General features: G+C 43.7%; 1 pseudogene; it reads right to left on the bottom strand.

Moving 5' to 3' along the window:
• Positions 1–14,517: 14,517 nt before the first annotated feature.
• Positions 14,518–14,757, bottom strand: LOC117998517 (annotated as a pseudogene).
• Between the last annotated feature and the right edge of the window lie 3,140 nt (positions 14,758–17,897).

Genomic DNA, 17,897 nt, shown 5'->3' with positions numbered 1-17,897 from the left:
GAGGAGGGAACAGGGCAAGAGTCTCTCCGTGCTTCCCATGGAGAGACTGAGGTTAAGTGAGATCAAATCGCTTTCTCAAAGCCATATTGTCAATTCTGTGCCTCACCTTCCCTTCCTCAGCCTCTCCCAGCTGTACCTTATCTTGGCCTACTGCTCCACCCACCCACAAAACCCATGAAGAAAGACTTAAGCAATCCTGCGGCATCCTGCCTGACCAGCCCGCATTGAAGCAGAAATTCCTTCAATACACACACAAGCAGCCCTCTCAACACACACTCATTCTTACACGTATGCATGTACACATGGGCAGACCCTCACTTCCGTGTTTGCACGCATGTACATATGCACTATACATTCATGCACAGAGGCTCATCGCAAGCCCACAGGCAAACATCCCTGCAAATACGTGACAGAAAGACACCCCCACACATTCACCTCTGGTGGAGTTTAGTTACCCTGACACATTTTTTTAGTCAAGTTCATAAAACTGATGTCTGCATTCCTCCATTGAGCCGAGTCACTGAGCCTGTAAATCCCTTCCCTATACCCTCCAGATTCCAGTGATTTCATCCAGGATGAAGATCTGAGTTTTTCTTCACTTACAGTCTCTCACTGATGCTCCAAAGATACATTCTGTCATGAGAGCCAGAACAAAATCTGTCACTAACATATGTGGAAATGCAACAGAGAGGAGGTAGGATCCCACGGAAAAGACCAAGGACTCACTTGTGCCAAAAGCTAGACAAGGAGAGCACACAAATAAAAAACCATGGTCCGTATTCACCAAAATAGATCATAAATTCCAAATGAATACTAACAGATCAGACTCAGCACTCTAATAACAGAAATACAAGAATTGTGAAGTAATACATCTACTATTGTAATTCATTCCATTAACATTCAAAAATATTTATTGTGTTACTTGAATACTCATTCTTTGCCAATGTAGTATTGGCTCAATTACAGAGAAAGAACAAAATAGATGGATGAACATGATTGATCTTATAAATATATAAATGGAACAGGAGATTCCAGACACAGACCCATATAGAGGGAGAAACTTTAATGGTAAAGGTGACAATTTAATCAGAAAGAAGAAAGAAAAGACCATCCACTACGTGGCACAGATACAACCCTTCATTTACAAGGGGAAAAATAAAATTAGATCCTGTTCAACGTCATTCAGAACAATAGATCCCAGATGCATGAAGCTTCAACATAAAAACCCAAACCAAGAAACAGACTCTTAACTATAGAGAACAAACTGATGGTTACCAGAGGGGAGATGGTGGCGGGGTGGGGTGGGGGTGGTGGAATGGGTGAACTAGGTGATGGGGATTCAGGAGTGCACTTGTGATGAGCACCGGGTGGTGTTGAATCACCGTAAAGTACACCCGAAACTAATATAACACTGTATGTTAACTAACTGGAATTTAAATAAAAACTTTAAAAAAACAAAACAAAACAAAAAACCCAAACTGCAGAGTATGCCCTATAGCAAATGAATTCAGATAACACAACTAGGGCTTGCCAATTAGTTCTCCCCTTCAGCATGGTAACACTGACCCCACATTTTTAGTGATAACACTTTGGGCCCCACTTCTAGCAATATGATGCGGTTTTAGCACACTAGGAGAGATCATGGGAGAACATTCTTACAAGTTTGAGATGCGGAGAAGCTCTTCCTAAGCAAGATGCAAAACTCAAAGCTGCAGAAGGAAGACTGACAGATGTGACTAAATCAGTATTTAAAGTTCTAACAGGGGCACCTGGGTGGCTCAGTAGGTTAAGCGTCCGCCTTCAGCTCAGGTCATGATCTCAGGGTCCTGGGATCGAGCCCTGAGTCGGGCTCCCTGCTCAGTGGGGCATCTGCTTGTCCCTCTTACTCTCCCTCTGTGATCTCTCTCTCTCAAATAAATAAATAAAATTAAAAAATAAAATAAAATAAAGTTCTACCAAATAGACACCAAGTGAAAGTTCAAGCGTGAAACACCACAAACATTCCATTTTTAATAGAAAAATCACTAATAAATGTGATTATTTATTATACAGCCATTTTATGGACTCTTAAGTAGTGGTTACCAAAAAAGATGCAAAGTTGTACATACAGCTTTGGTAAAATTTCCAAGATACAAAGCTAAGGGTCCAAGACAGGTCCTAGAACTGGCTCCATAGGCAGATGGATCCCATTCATGTTTAAAAAGTGCATGTAAAAATTATTATAAAACTTCATGGAAAATGGACTACACTCATCTGTAATGAACTGTTCATGGTGGTTTATCTCTGAGGAGGAGGATGGGGTCTGTGGGTGAGGGATGAATTTCACTTTCTAGCCTATAAGCTTCTGAATTGTTGAATTTTTACAAAGAGAATGGATTCATGCATTTCCTTTGTGTCATATGTAAGAGACAAAGAAAATCATAACATTTGGAATCAGATCATCAGGCTGTAGTCCTGGTGTGCCTGTATTTTAGCTTTGTTACCTGTGGCAATTGGCTCAGTCAAACTTGGGCAACACCTGCCTCATAATAATGTTATGAGCACTGAATAAGATAAATTATGACTACTGTTTACTGAACACCTACTGTATACCAGGCTTTTTAAATGCACCATTGCCTTCTATTTTTTTTTTAATTTTAAATCTTGAATTTTATTTTAGTTTTCATCACCTATTTTTATTAATTTAGTTTATGGCATATTTAGTATTTCCAGTTTTTTTAATCATGTTAAGTTAGCCACCATACAGTACATTATTACTTTTTGATGACTGCCTTTTAAATACACTATCAAGATGATCCACAGTGGCAGCCTCATACGTAGCTATTGTTAGTGATTTGCATGTAAGGAAACAGAGGCCCAGAGAGGTGAACTAAGTTGCCCAAGGTCATGGAGCGGGAGTGGGGGGGTGGGGATCTGGATCTTTTTGACTCTAAGATCAAGCCAATTTCCCCATGTTCCCCACTCAAGGTCCTTTTGTTTCCTCTCTCAGAATGGTGCTGGCACTGGGCTTGGACAACACCCCAGAATCAACCTTAGGCCAGCTCCCGCACAGCCCCCAGGCTGGACCCTGCAGAAAGGGGACCAGGAATTCCTGACTCACAGTCGCAGCAGATTGTTCACAGGCCGTGTCTGGAAGCGCCCATCTCCCACTTCCTCTGAAACAGATAACAGCGATTTTAGCCTCAAATGCTCCTGGCATAAACACATGAACAGTAATAAATCTGGACTGGAAAAAAAAAAAAAACCCTCCTTGTAAAATAGCAGCCAGGGACTTGCATTATAAAACTCTCTACCCCACTACAGCCTGCCGGAATCCCCACTCTGAGGACCCCTGGCCAAAGAAAGGGAAGGAAGAAGAGATCAGGAGACAGGTACCACGGTCAGTAGGGGTTAATTAGAAATATCAGTGGCAGAGGCTAAACAGATGCTAAAGACAAGGAATGGATAATTGGGTATTTGAATTGTTTACAGCAGGGTACACAATCTGACTTCTACTTGTAAACCTGAAATTTTCTGTAAAGCCCAATATACCTACAAATACTAGCTAAGTCTTTTTAAGGGCTTACTATGTGCCAACTGCTCTTTTAGAAATTTCCACAAATTAACCCATTCGATCCTCCATGACAACTCATCCTGATTTTCCGGATGAGGAAACTGAGGCACAGAGAAGTCAGGTAAGTTCCCAAAGCTCGGACAGTCAGCATCCACACCTTTAACCACCACTTTAAACTGCCTTGCAAACGCCTGGCATGCGGAAATTGTTTGCATCGAAATCAAGGAAGGAGTTGGAAGTCAGGTCTGGATTAACATAGTGAGAAAGGTTAGCTCCACACAAAACTGACCTTGAGGATATCAAGATACTCAGAAGTCTGAAGAAGAGAGTTGGACTGCCCAGGAAGTGGAATGGGCTTTCAAGCTGATCTGGTCTGGATCAGAGGATTCCGGAGACCCAGCTGTCATCTGGGAATGTTTCTGAAGGATGTTACCACTTCCTCTCCCCCAGATCCCTCTCAGGGGTAAAGAAGCCCTAATGTGTGCTGAGCCCGGCGTCCTCTGGTTCTTGGCAGTTGGGGTCCTCCCTCCCAGTTCTACTACATCACTGTCCTTGCTTGGTTGCACTGGGACTTAAAGGGATCAATCTCACCTCTGCCCCACTGCCCCCAGGGCAAAATACATCTAGAACTATAAATGCAGAAGTCAGGTGGGGGATCAACTGGCAGCTGTATTACTAGGATTGCCTGAATGGCTGATACCCTCCAGCTAATTGGTTTCCATCAACTTTCCCCAAAGTCGAGCCCAGTGCCGTCCAACAGAACTTTCGACGAGAGAGAATGTCTTGTATCTGTTCCATGCAAGAGGAAGCCACAAGCCACACGTGACTACTGAGCAGCTGAAGAGTGGCTAGGCCAACTGAGGAAGTACCTTTTAAATTTGTACTTAATTTTAATTCTAAGTGCTACATATAGCTAGTGTCTACTGTTTGGGACAACACAGCTCTAGACCTGGGAGCACACCCTCTGGGGAAGAGCCAGAGACCATGGCAGCAAGAAGGGGAATGAATCTGTGTTTCTTTCCTATTGCTGCTATAATAAATTACCAAAACGTAGTGGCTTAAAGCAACACAACTGTATTACTTATGGTCCTGGTTGTCAGACATTCAACACATATTTATTTCGCTGGGCTAAAACTGTGTTGTCACGGATCTGTATCTCTTCTGGAAGCTCTAAGGGAGAATCTGTTCTTCATTCCTTGGCCCATGGCCCCTTCCGTCGTCTTCACAGCTAGGAGCACCACGGGTTCAAATCTCTTTCTTTCCTTATCACATCACCTTCCCTCTTAAAAGGATGCTGCGATTACATTGGGCCCACCCAGAGAATCCAGGATTAGCTTCTCATCTCAAAATCCTTAACTGATTCATATCTGCAAAGTTCCTTTTGCCATGTAAGGTAATATAGTTAGAGATTCTGGGAATTAGGATGTGGACATCTCTGGGAGTGGGAGGTCATTATTCTGCCTACCACAGAGCTCAATACTGGGACAGTGAGAAATGGACTTCCATATCTGCCTCTGAAGCCTGCCTCTGGGGCCTGATCCAGAGGTGTTTACCCCTTTGGGGGCTTAAATTGGAAGAGAACGCAGGGCACCCTGCTCAACTCTAGGGGGTGCCATTTGTTCCTTTTATGCAAATGAGACCCCATGGAGTTTTGCAATGCACAACCTGAGCAGCTGTACATGGGGCTCTGGGAGAAAGCTTCTATCCTGCAGACAGGCTATCATGAAAGGACAGAGAGAGGATACATACTCAATTACTTCTCCTGGTTTGGCTAATTAGATTAGGCCTTCATCCCTTGGCGGAAGATTCAGTGAACAAAAAGTAGGAAATGCATTATTTCCAAGTACTTTTCACCTTCTAGAAAGTAGGGTAAAAGTTCCTCATAGAAACATAAGGATAGGAGAAGAAGTTTCCCCTAAATGGTTGTCTAGCTCACAGCATCCAGCTCCTAGTTGGCTGGAGTAAAGATTCCTCCCCACACCACAACACATACCCAACACCTCCCCACCCCAAATGTTCCTGGACCGACGCAGCCAGAAGACTGATAAGACCAAAAGTCCCTCACTGGCAAGGATCGCCCTTTATAATGGGCCCACAAAAATGTCCTGTGAGGTTGACCTTTCCCCACTGTGGAGGACTGAGTGAAATCAGCATTCTTTAAAGCTCTCTCTGCCTTAACCATACCCCAACTCCCTTAAAAAAAGAGGATTTGTCATTTTATCCACAATTTTCCCCTCTATCTAGTACCAGTAACAGAATTTCCCTGGCTCTCTCCCCACACAGTTAGGGAAGCTCCAATTACCATCAGATCCCCCCCCCCCCCAGGGAGTTCTGAAAGTCCTCGGGGTTGGGGGGGCACTCATGTGTGCTCACCAATGTCCCCTCCCAGCCACCAGGTAGCATGGGACATTCTTTCTCTGCTGGTCCAGCAATGACATCTCTCAGTCCCTCCGATGGTCTGGGTGCATTTCAACCTCTCCTCCTTCTCTGATGGTGTTGCAAGCTGGGCCACTTTCAGCCTGACCACTCTGCTCCAGCCCCTCCCACGAAGGCCACCACCCAAGCTGCCTTGAGTCACCAGGGTCTGACCAGAGCTACCGGCATGGTTCCCTTAACCTTGCCTCCTACTTTGTTACCACGGCCTCTTCCCAGAGCTCTGCCTTAGACAGTAATGGGAGTCAGGACGATGGCAAAATACAGAGATATGTGTGTGACTTGAGGACCGCGGAAGGGCAACTTTAACGGGGTGGGCATGATATCTTCTCTGAGGAATAAGATTTGAGCTCTCCTGTAACCTGAAGGATGAGAAGAGGCAGCCATGCAAAGGGCTTGGAGCAAGAGCGCCCCAGGCAGAAGGAGAGGTTGTGCAGAGATCCCGAGGCCAGGGCAGGCTGGCTTTTATCTGAGGAACAGAAAGAAGAGCAGTGTGACTGGCACTAAGTGATCAAGGACAGAGGGCCCGGAGACAAAGTGGGAAAGTGCCGGAGTAGGAAGTGGTGAGATCATCAGGGTTTTGTCAGCCATAGCCAGACGTTTGAGTGACTCCTAAGTTTGGGGGTTTCAGGAACTGGGTAGATGGGGCACCATTCACTGAGGTGGAGAAGTGGGAGAGGAGAGGAATGGGCTTGCAAAGGGTGTGAAGTGGAGCTAGACTTTCTGTCTGAAGGAGCCAGCAGGACTGACCGCCAGGAGGCTCGACAGTTGGGACCGTTTGCCCAGTACAAGAGATGATTTGAGCAGGTTGCCCAGTGTCTGCCCAGAGATCTCTCTGGAAGGGGCCAAAGAGCCTCCTGGCTGCAAAAATAGAATGAGACTCACAGATGCACTGACAAATGACATTCTCACTCTCTTCATTAATCCCACCCTCACTAAGTCAGCTAACAGACTACTGTGTCCAAAACAGTAAAGCAGCCACAATTTAAATCAGGTTGTCTTGTGCTCCTGCTGAACATCTTCCACTGGGCTCCCATTATATTTAAAGGAAAAAAAAATTCATGCTCCCTATCCAGGTGTTAAGGCAGGACTAGCAGCTGGATCAGGCACATCCCCAAATCTCAGCAGCCAAACCCAATAGAAGTTCATTTCTTGCATATATGCTTTGGACTGAATGTTTGTGTGCCCCCAAAAGTCATATATTGAAGCCATAATCACCAGTGTGATGGTATTAGGAAGTGGGGCCTTTGAGAGGTAATTAGGTTCCACTGAGGTCATGAAGATGGAGCCCTCATTATGGGATTAGTATACTTCCAAGAAGAAGAGACTAGAGCTCTCTCTTTCTCTCTCTCTGCCACAAGAAGACACAGCAAGAAGGCAGCCATCTGCAAGAGGGCTAGCACCTGACCTTGAACTTCCCAGCCTCCAGAATAGTGAGAAATGAATGTCTTTGTTAAAGCTACCCAGTATGGGGATGCCTGGGTGGCTCAGTTGATTAAGCCTCTACTTTCGGTTCAGGTCATGATCTCAGGGTCCTGGGATCGAGCCCCACATCCAGCTCCTGGCTCAGCAGGGAGCCTGCTTCTCCCTCTCCCTCTGCCCCTACCCCCTGCTTGTGCATGCGTGCACTCTCTCTCTCAAATAAAATCTTAAAAACAACAACAACAACAAAAAACTACCCAGTATGGTATTCATTATAGCAGCCCAGGCAAACTAAGATAATACATAAAGTCCAAACAAGTGATCCTGATGAACGGGCAGCTGACCTTCAAGTGGTGATTCAAGGATTTAGGCTCCTGCCCTCTATGGCTCCACCATCTTAAACAGGGGGTTTCTAAGGTCACCATATTGGAGAAAGAGCAATAAGCACTGTGCCATCAGAGATGCCCTTGGCTAGAGCTCAGTCACATGACCACACCTGACTGCAAGGAAGGCTGGGAAATGTAGTCTAGCCCTGTGGCCAGGAGGGTGAGGCAGACAAAGCCTAATGGGCTCTGCCCTCCATGCTTACAGAGTCCCTCACAGTTTGGCCCCTGTCTACATCCCCAACCTCATCTCCCACAATTCTCCCCCTCACCTTCCATGCCTCAGCCTTCTTTCTGTTTCTTGAACACCAAAACCCAAACCTTCCAAGCTTATTCCTGGCTTAGAATCTTTGTACTGGCTGTTCTTCTGACCTTTCACTGGCTGATTCTTCCCATCATGCTCCCCTTCATTCAGGGATCACCTCCTCCGCCCCATGAGACCCCAGCTTCCCCCATCAGTGCCCAGCCCTTTACCTGACTTTGATTTTCTTTATCCCATTTTGTGCTATCCAAAACTATATGATTTATTTGCTTATTTATTTTATTAAAATGGAAACATCAACTTCGTGTTGTTCTCTATCATACTCTCTGCCAGAACACAGAGTAGGGGCTCAATAAATATGCGTTGAACAAAAGGATGAATATCACCAGGATTGTATCTCTATCAGTGGTCCTCTCAGCAGTTTTAAGGCAGCCTGGAGCAGGGCTTAGCAACCAAGCAGCCGGGAATCAAGTCTCTTTTCCACATGATCTGGGATGATAAATTCACAAGCCTCTAAAGTCTTAGTTCCCTTAGCTGTAAATCATAATTATCCTGACCTTGGTTGTTGTGAAAATTAGAAGTAATGTCTCTAAGATGCCTGAGACTTCATAGGAGCTCAAATAAGTGGTAGCTGCCTGCCATGGAAAGTGTCGAGAGAAATAAATTGCTATTTTAATGAACTTTTATAGAGGTCCCACTCCATGCCAGCCACTGGGCTGGTGACTGCCATGAGTGATCATAGCAGTGAGGGCTTGCTGTTCTTTCTCCTGTACAAAGGAATAGGGTTGCTAAATTTAGCAAATAAAAACACAGGATACTTGGTTAAATTTGGGTTTCAGACAAATGAGTGATTTTTCAGCATAAGTGTGTCCCATGCAATATATACCTATATACATACCCATGCTTTAAAAAAATGAAGCAGGATGATATAACTGTTTTACATTGAAATATGTATTGCATATCTAATAGATGCCAGGCATGGCCTAGTAAACAAAGGTAATAAAACAGAATCCCAGCCCTGGAGGAATAAGGTTGCCCTTGCTGAGAGCATATGGGCCAGTCTTTTGAGGGGAAATTTTGCAATGAATGTCAAGGGTCTTAAAAATATTCTTATTCCTTGACCTAGAAATCCCACTGTATATGAATTTCTGAAGTATTAGCTGATTTCTATGTCCTTAGTATATTTCATAATTTTTTGGCACAACAGGTTGTAATTGCAAAACATCACTAGTTTCATCAAGAAAAATAAAAAAGAAATGATCTGGAAACAAACAAATGGAGGGTTGCTGGAGGGGAGGGAGGTAAGGGGATAGGGTAACTGGGTGATGGGCATTAAGAAAGACATGTGATAGAATGAGCACTGGGTGTTATATGCAACTGATGAATCACTAAATTCTACCTCTGAAACTAATAAATAAATAAATAAACTTTAAAAGAGAAAAAAAAAAAGAAATGATCCAGACTAATGCCCTTATGGCGGTAATTGAGAACTGTTAAGGATTAAAATAGAGTCTTTACAGAGGCAGTCAAAGTAACATGAGATCATTAGGGTGGACTCTAATTCAATATAACTGGAGTCCTTATAAAAAGAGGGACCCAGAGTCGGACACAGGAGAGGGATGATGATGGGAAGAGACACAGGGAGAAGGTGGCCATCCACAAGCTGAGGAGAGAGTCTGGGGCAGGTCCTTCCCTCATGGCCCTGAGAAGGACCAATGCTGCCGACACCTTGATTTTGGATTTACAGCCTCTAGGACCATGAGACAGCAAATGTTGTTGTCTGAGCCTTTCTCTGTGCAGTATCTTGTTACGGCAGCCTGGGCAAGCTAACACCAGAACATCATAGCTCAATTTTCAAATTCTGGAATGCAATAAATTGTGAATTTTTTTCCTCTACTTTATTTAATTTGGCACATGATTTGAAACCTGTCTACCCCCTTGGGTTAAATGAATTGTGGTACAATAGAAAACTTCGTAGCCATAGCTATGAACAAAAGATTAGGATGGCAAGATAGTCCCATCAACCATTAAATGAAAAAAGTTTGGGGTCAAACTGCCAAGATTCAAATACTGGATCCATTGCTTATGGGCCACCTTATTTAACCTCCCCATGACTCAGTTTCCTCATCCCTAAATTGGGGATGGTCATATTCATACCTACCTCATAGTATTATTTTTTTTTTTAAGATTTTTTTTATTTATTTATTTGAGACAGAGAGAATGAGAGAGAGAGAGCACATGAGAGGGGGGAGGGTCAGAGGCAGAAGCAGGCTCCCTGCCGAGCAGGGAGCCCGATGCGGGACTCGATCCAGGGACTCCAGGATCATGACCTGAGCCGAAGGCAGTCGCTTAACCAACTGAGCCACCCAGGTGCCCCCTCATAGTATTATTTTTGAGGCTTAAGCAAGCTAGAACATACAAAGACATTAGAAAAATACCTGCACAAGGAAGGTCCTCTATAAATATCAGCTATTACAATTAGTAGTACAGTTTGATTCCATATTTGGAATCAAAAATCACTTATATAAATTATATAGAGGGTGTCAGGGAGATTATATATATATATATATATATATATATATATATATATATATATCCTAGATAAATAATAGCTATTAGTTCTGGATGGTGGGGTTACAGGTGATTTCTATTTTCTTCTTTTGCTTTATATTTGTTAACTATTCTACAAGAAGCATGTGTTACTTATATAACATATTTTTAGGAATGTTTTTGTTATTTTAGAAATGTTCTGTCTTTTGACATTCCTAAAATTATATTGCAACATGGTGATATACAAGGAGTTGATCGACAGCCAGTTAACGAAAGAACATTTTCATCCCGGTGACCTGAGCTTGGGCTTTTTGTGGCAGGGAGAGAGAAGCCTGGGAGTTTGCCATTGGCCAAGCTTAGCTCTTCTTCCTGTTCCGGGGCTGGTTAGCCCCCGGAGGAGGGCTGCGGGTACAAAGGGAAAGCACTTGTAGACACAGCCCGTGAACAGAGGGAAAAGCTAACCTCTGCCAGTAGGTAACCTGATTTTTGCTGATTGCTTCCTCTTTATATGGTGTGTGTCTCCATTAGCAAGGCTTCAAGTGTTTATTCATTTAGGTTCATTCTATTTATGCATTCAAGAAACATTAATGAAGTACCTACTACACACCAGGTCCTGTGTTAAGGATCCAAAAGATGATTCAGAGGTAGACCCCGCTCTCAAAAAGCTCACAGCCCAATGCCAAAAACAAATGACAGATGTTATGCCATGAATGGTAAAAATATGCACAGAGAGCTTAAGCGATGACCCATGCAGGAATGCAAAGACCTCCAGCAAGGCCAATTGAGCCACAGAAGCTGTGGCCAGAATCTCTTCAGAACCCGTTGGTTGATTTTGAGTTGTTATGCCCCATATCAAATCCCCTGTACCGCTAGCCCAAGGGAAGGGCCAAACGTTGCCCTTGATGTTTTGTTCTTTGATATTTACACAATCAGCAGAGAACCCAGACATATGAGAATGAAAAGCATTCCTGTCCCACAAAACGCAAACTTTCCATTTTCTGACGCAGGTATACCCCTGCCAGGTTAATAATAGCTAATAAAAAACATTTGTGAAACCCTTTGCAAATTCGATAAAAGGCATTCTAAAAGAGCCTGGCCAATGTTGAGAGATACGTAAATGTTCAGTAACAAGCAGTATTAAATAACTGGATAGCATTCTATAAACTCACTCCAGAATCTCGGGCCGTGGGCCAAGAAAACGCCACTGCTTCACATCATCGTCTCCGGGGCCCTGCCTTCCTCCCAAAGGCTGAGCCGCCTCCTTCTAAAAAGCTCGCCCTGTGGGTTGTGTTCTTTGCAACCCACGCTGCCTGTTATCCTCAAGATGCCTGCAACACCCAGGGAGGGGCTCTGAAGCTGAGGTAGGTCAGAAAAGGCAAAAAACAAACATCTGAGCCTGGGAAGGAAGGAGGAGATTAATGAGTCCTCCTCATCACCACCAAGGTCCCTGCCACCTTCACCATCCTCACCCTCCCCTGGAGGAGAACCACTACCTCAATGCTCTGCTCAGCACTACCGCATGAGCAAGACGGAGGAGCTTTCTGCCCTCGTGGAGCTCCCATGCCCATGGAAGAGAGACAAAAAAAAAAGTTTTCAGAAAATTCCAGACAATGATAAATGTTTGAGAAGAGGTAAAACAAGGTGATGTGCTAGAGAGGAGCTTGGGCGAGGAGAAACCTCAACAAGAAGATGAGAGACGTATCCTTGGAGGTTAGAGCCTAGTGGTAAGAAGGGGCTGTGAGGCCAAAAACCCAGGAAGAGAGTTCTCAGCGCAGAGGGAACAGCACGTGCAAAGGCCCTGAGGTAGGAAGGGGCTTGGCATGTTTGAGGAGCCGAAAGAAGACCGGTGTGCTTGCACAGTGTGCAATAAATTGCTAGGAGAGGGTAGAAGACAGGGTAGGGGACATACACAGGGCCAGATTACGTGGGGTTTGTAGACCATGACCAAGAAATTGGATTTTGCTCACAGCTTTATTGAGCAATATTGTGTTCCAGGCCTTTTACAGACACTATCTCTTTAAATCCTCATGTTAACCACCCAACGTTGATGTAATGACCACCACGTTAGAGATGAAAACCATATGACATAAGAGGTCACAGGATGTGTTTTATCTCCCCCAGTAAATGGCAGAGCTGGAATTTAAATCCACATTTGCTGGACTCCAAAGCCCGTGCAGCTAACCACTACCTCATGCCTGGTGAAAGGGTAGGATTTTAGCGGTGACAGTGCCTCTGTGGGTTCTGCCTCCTCCCTCCTCCTCACACCCCCCAAATGCCTGTCCCTCCTCATTTCCCCTGCTCTTCCCCTCAGACATCTGTGGTATGTGAATAATTGGAGGGCCAGCGCAAGACAGCCTCCCTAGAACCTTGCAGGACTCCCAGAGCCCAGGACTCTGCATCAACACACAATCTTGATATTTCTCTCCATTCAGTGCAGGAGCTCCCCTGGGGTAACTCACCCAGCTTCTCTGGACCCCTATCTCCCCTCCCTCCAGGGAAGGAGGGGTGACTTAACATGCTTGGAGAGGTTGAAAGGAAGCCCCTTTCCCTTCTCTTCCCTCCTCTCCCCTCTCCCTTCTCCTTCCCTTCCCTTCCCCATAGGACCATGTTGCTCACACGCAATATCCATTCTGTTCTCCTACGTCATGGTCATGGCAGGGTCTGACCTCACCAGGGGACGTGGTCCAGAGCTGCCTGTGGCTAGTGGATAAATTTGTCTGTTGCAGGGTTAGTATCAGGACACACAAGTCTGCCATCTGATCCACAGCTAGCTCACCTCGTTCTGCTTTCTGAGGAATAAACAGTATAGGAGACAATTACTGTTCAAGGGTGTGATGCCGTCTGAGGCAGCCACTGCATGCCATCATCATCCACGGGCCTCTGCTTAGGTCCCCTGAGCAGTGGTTGGCACAACAGTAACAGCTGAGTTAATAATCTTAGCTCTGCTCACCTCCCTAAATTATTGTGAGAACAGCAAACAAGATAGTGAATGATAAGGTGGTCCATAAACCAAGAAGCCCTACTGATAAAGGTAGAGGGAGTAGAATACGATTAGTACAAAGATATAGACATCCTAAAAGTAAGATGAGCTCCAAGCCAGGAGTAGCCAGAGAGTGTGATGAGGAGACAATGCGGGGCAGCATGCCTCAATTGTACATAGCAGGGGGCGGGGCGTTGGGGTTCAAGATCTGGGTCAGAAGTTTGGTGGCTTCCCTTACCAGCTGTGACTTAGGCAAGTGATTTAACCTCTTGGTCTAAGTCTCAGTTTCTTCATCTGTGAAATGGGTGAGGCATCTGTTCTTCTGCCCACCCAGCATCCGTGCTCCCTTCTAGTAAGAGGTTCCTGATTTTCCTTGAAAAACAATCTGCCCCCACTCTCAGGTCATGGTCTAAAGCTGATATCACCCTCAGGCCCAAGGTGGGCATTTGACAGAGACCTGAACAATTTGAGCATGAAATTATGCTCATAGCCAAGGTGGGTTGCTCAGAAACAGACACATGAATGTATTCTCATTCTGAGGCTTTTATTGAAACTCTTAAGAAGAGGGAATGCCTTCTAATTGTGAAGTGGGTAGATTATAAAACTGGAGCTTCTGGAAGAAAATTTATCACAACAGGAAGCCTGGTTGAGAAGCAGATCCAAGAGATGGAGAAAATAAGACTAGGATTGATGACATTTTCTGAACTCCTGGATCTAGCCATACCTGAAGCACAAAGCTTTTCCAATGGAAATAAATAATCTTTTTTTTTTTTTAAATAAAAGCAATCCCACAGCATTTATTGTCCTCTGGTAATAACATAAAGGTAATCAAAACAATACGAACAAATGTTTTAGAACTGCACTCACAACAAAGGACATCTAAAAAAACAAACTACATGGCCTTCTCAAGAATTTCTCACTTTACTGATCATTCCTAGTTGGAGACACTCTGGAGTAGGGTAATATTATCTCCTTTTAGCATGATCCGACCCAGTTGTTTTCTTGACTTTGTTTTAGAATGAATCTCTTCGGCATCATCTAATACGAGGTTCATGTACTCATCAAAACCAATGATACAGCCCTCTATTCACATGTTCACTTGCTCATAAAGCCACACCTGAATTCGAGATCTAGTTTGCAAGTATCTGAAGATGAGGTTGATGGGCTGAACCATCACCTTCTGCCACGGTATGCCATGGTGGAAGCCACAATTTTCAAAGACACAAGCAATATGAGGTTTGGAGAGTTTAATGGACAGCTTAGACATGCAAATTACATGATAGTGATGAGAACAGCAACATGGAGCATCATCATTGTCCAACTAAGTAGGAACTCAACAAACACATTGCAAGAAACGACTACCACAGGGAAGAAGACACATCTTAAGTATCAGCACAGAGATATGGAATTAAATAATATATTAGGAATGCTTGATGTGGGGTGCCTGGGTGGCTCAGTCAGTTAAGCCTCTGCCTTTGGCTCAGGTCATGATCCCAGGGTCCTGTGATTGAGCCCCACATCGGGCTCCCTGCTCAGTGGGGTGTCTGCTTCTCCCTCTCCCTCTGTGCATGCTCTCTCTCTCTCATTCTCTCTCTCTCTCAAATAAATAAATATTTTTTAAAAAATAAATTAATTTTAAAAAAAGGAATGCTTGATGCAATGTGTTAGATTGAACACTAAGGAAATAAGACTAGAAAGGTCGATTGGGAACATGCTAAAGGGCCTGACTTTATCCTGAAAGCCAGTGGTTCCCAAACTATTTTGCCTGCACACCCCATCAGTAACAAACTTTTGTGCATGCATCCACCCCCAATATATATATATATATATACATTTGTTTATGTATAAATTATATTATACCAAGAGCTATTATTCTAATATGCTACATCCATTAGGAAACAAACACAAAAAGATAAATGTGTAGAAGATAAAAATGAAATAAGTAATATTTTCCAATGGAATTTTTTTCATTAATATCTACAAATATCTATTAAATTAATCTGGACCAACGTTATCAATCAATAACTTAGATAACTTCCATAATCAACAAATGAATACACTACGCTTCTGTTGACAAAATAAAAAATAAAAAAATAAAGGATTGTCATTGCCACCATCATCATCATCATCACAAACTAGCATGTATTGGGTGTTACCAGGCACTTTTCACTTATTATCTTTTATAATCCTCATGATAGCCCCATAAGAAGAACAAATATTATAAATCACAGATGGGTAAACAGAGGTATAGGGAAGTCAGGTAACCTGGCCAAGGTCACACAGCCAACAAGGGAAAAGTGTATGTCTCACTTCACAGCCCAAAGTTTTAACCATGATGCCATCCTTAGATTTTGTCTGAGATTCCATCAACTGAGTGTTTATTTGATAATCATCATAGGTGACATCTAAGGAATTCCTGAGGCATAAGCCCAGATAGATAGATAGATAGAACCAGGAATATGGAGCCAGAAAATGTGCTAGATATCATTAAAGTCTGTGAGTCCCATCCTGGAGTCTGGGCACACCAGCAGCTTACCAGATGCTGGTTAGAGCCCCTTTTTGCTATCCGAGTCATCATAAGAATTCCTAAAATGTGATTTCATTATATAATCAGAAGTATTTCTACATCTGAATCATAGATAGCAAGAAAGAAAATTGGTTACTATTTAGCAAATAGCCCAGAGACAGTATCTTTCAAAATATGGAAAGGAAAGGATTCAGGAAAAAAGAAGGCCCAGGCACTAAAGAGTGTGAGACCCTGCTTCAGTCTGATTTTGTTGCTTCTAATGAAGGTGGGAAATTATGTGAGCCAACTTGGACAAAAACTCAAAAGGAAAAATTCAATTTTCCTAAATTCATAGTTCTGAGGACACTGTCAGAAGAAGATGTGCACGTACATTTCTTTTTTCTAATTCTATGTGGATTGAACTTCCCAAAAAACTTCTTACTATGGTCAACCAGTTGGCCAACCCCTCAAGAAATGGAAACACGCCCATAGAGCCTCATAAGATGATCATGTGGCTAGCAGGTGGACCTGGAGAAAGCAAAAGAACAGAATCACCAGCCTCTTGCATCCTGCCCTGACTAGGGCAAGAGTAGGAAGAAAGGCTGGCTTGTCCAGTTCACACAGACCATCCACATGACACATGCACATCTACAGATGGAAACTATAAATCCTGACCGTTTTGCCTATTTACTCATCTCCCCTCTCTAGGAAGACTATAACCTCCTCTATGTGTCTCCAGTGCCCAGCACATTTCTTGCCATACAGTAAGCACTCCGTAAATGTTGGCTGAATTAATTCATTTGTATAGAAATGTGTATTGCATTAATCAACAATGATTAATATGGACTTAAAGGCCCAGGGTTCAAATCCTGACTCTTACTGGAAAACTTTGTGATCCCATCAAAGCCTCATTGCCTTATGGGTAAAATGGGTAAATTTCATAAAGTAAAAACTCTATGGCATGTTGGTGGAAAGGTCAAGGATTACAGACTCTTCAGAAAGCAACCCACCAGCCCTAAGTGAGATGGAATGTGTATATGTCCCGCTGCATACATATCTCCCAGAGAAATTCTAGCTTATGGTAATGAGTGACGCCAGGGGAAAAACAAAGTTAAATGTAATGAATACGGTCTATGGGAAGCAATGGTGCAAAAAGAAGCAAGAAACTAGACATCCCTAGAGCAACATGCAGAGATTTCAGCACAGTATTAACATGCAAAGCAGGCAAGCAGCCAGAAACACGAGAGACCTATACAAATAAATAGAACGGAAGCAACCTAAATGTCCAACAACAGGAAACAGGGGGGCGGGAGCGGGATGGGAGAAACTATCGTGCTTTGTCTCAGTGGAGCACCAGGCAATTGTAAAAAGAATGAAGAAGATCTTGGTATACCAATGTGAAATAACTCCAGGATATATTGTTAAGTGAAAGGAAAACAAGTATAAAATGCTGTTTATACATGCACTACATTTCATATAATAAGAAAGAGACATAAGAATATATATACATATGGGGGGTGGAGCAAGATGGTGGAGGAGTAGAAGACCTGGATTTCATCTGGTCCCAGGAATTCAGCTGGATAGGGATCAAACCATTCTGAACACCTACAAACTCAACAGGAGATCGAAGAAAAGAAGAGCAACAACTCTCTGAACAGAAAAGCGACCACTTTCTGGAAGGTAGGACGCGCGGAGAAGTGAATCCGAGGGGATATTCGGGAGGATAGACGGCGGGGGAAGGGGCCTCCGTCTGCCACTTCTGGCAAGTGATAGAGCCGCGGAGCACAAAATCGGAACTTTTAAAAGTC

Source organism: Mirounga leonina, unplaced genomic scaffold, assembly GCF_011800145.1.
Source record: "Mirounga leonina isolate KUSES-001 unplaced genomic scaffold, KU_Mleo_1.0 Mir_418, whole genome shotgun sequence".
Classification (NCBI taxonomy): domain Eukaryota; kingdom Metazoa; phylum Chordata; class Mammalia; order Carnivora; family Phocidae; genus Mirounga; species Mirounga leonina.
The sequence above is the reverse complement of the archived record's forward strand: the minus strand, read 5'-3'. Positions and strand labels throughout refer to the sequence as shown.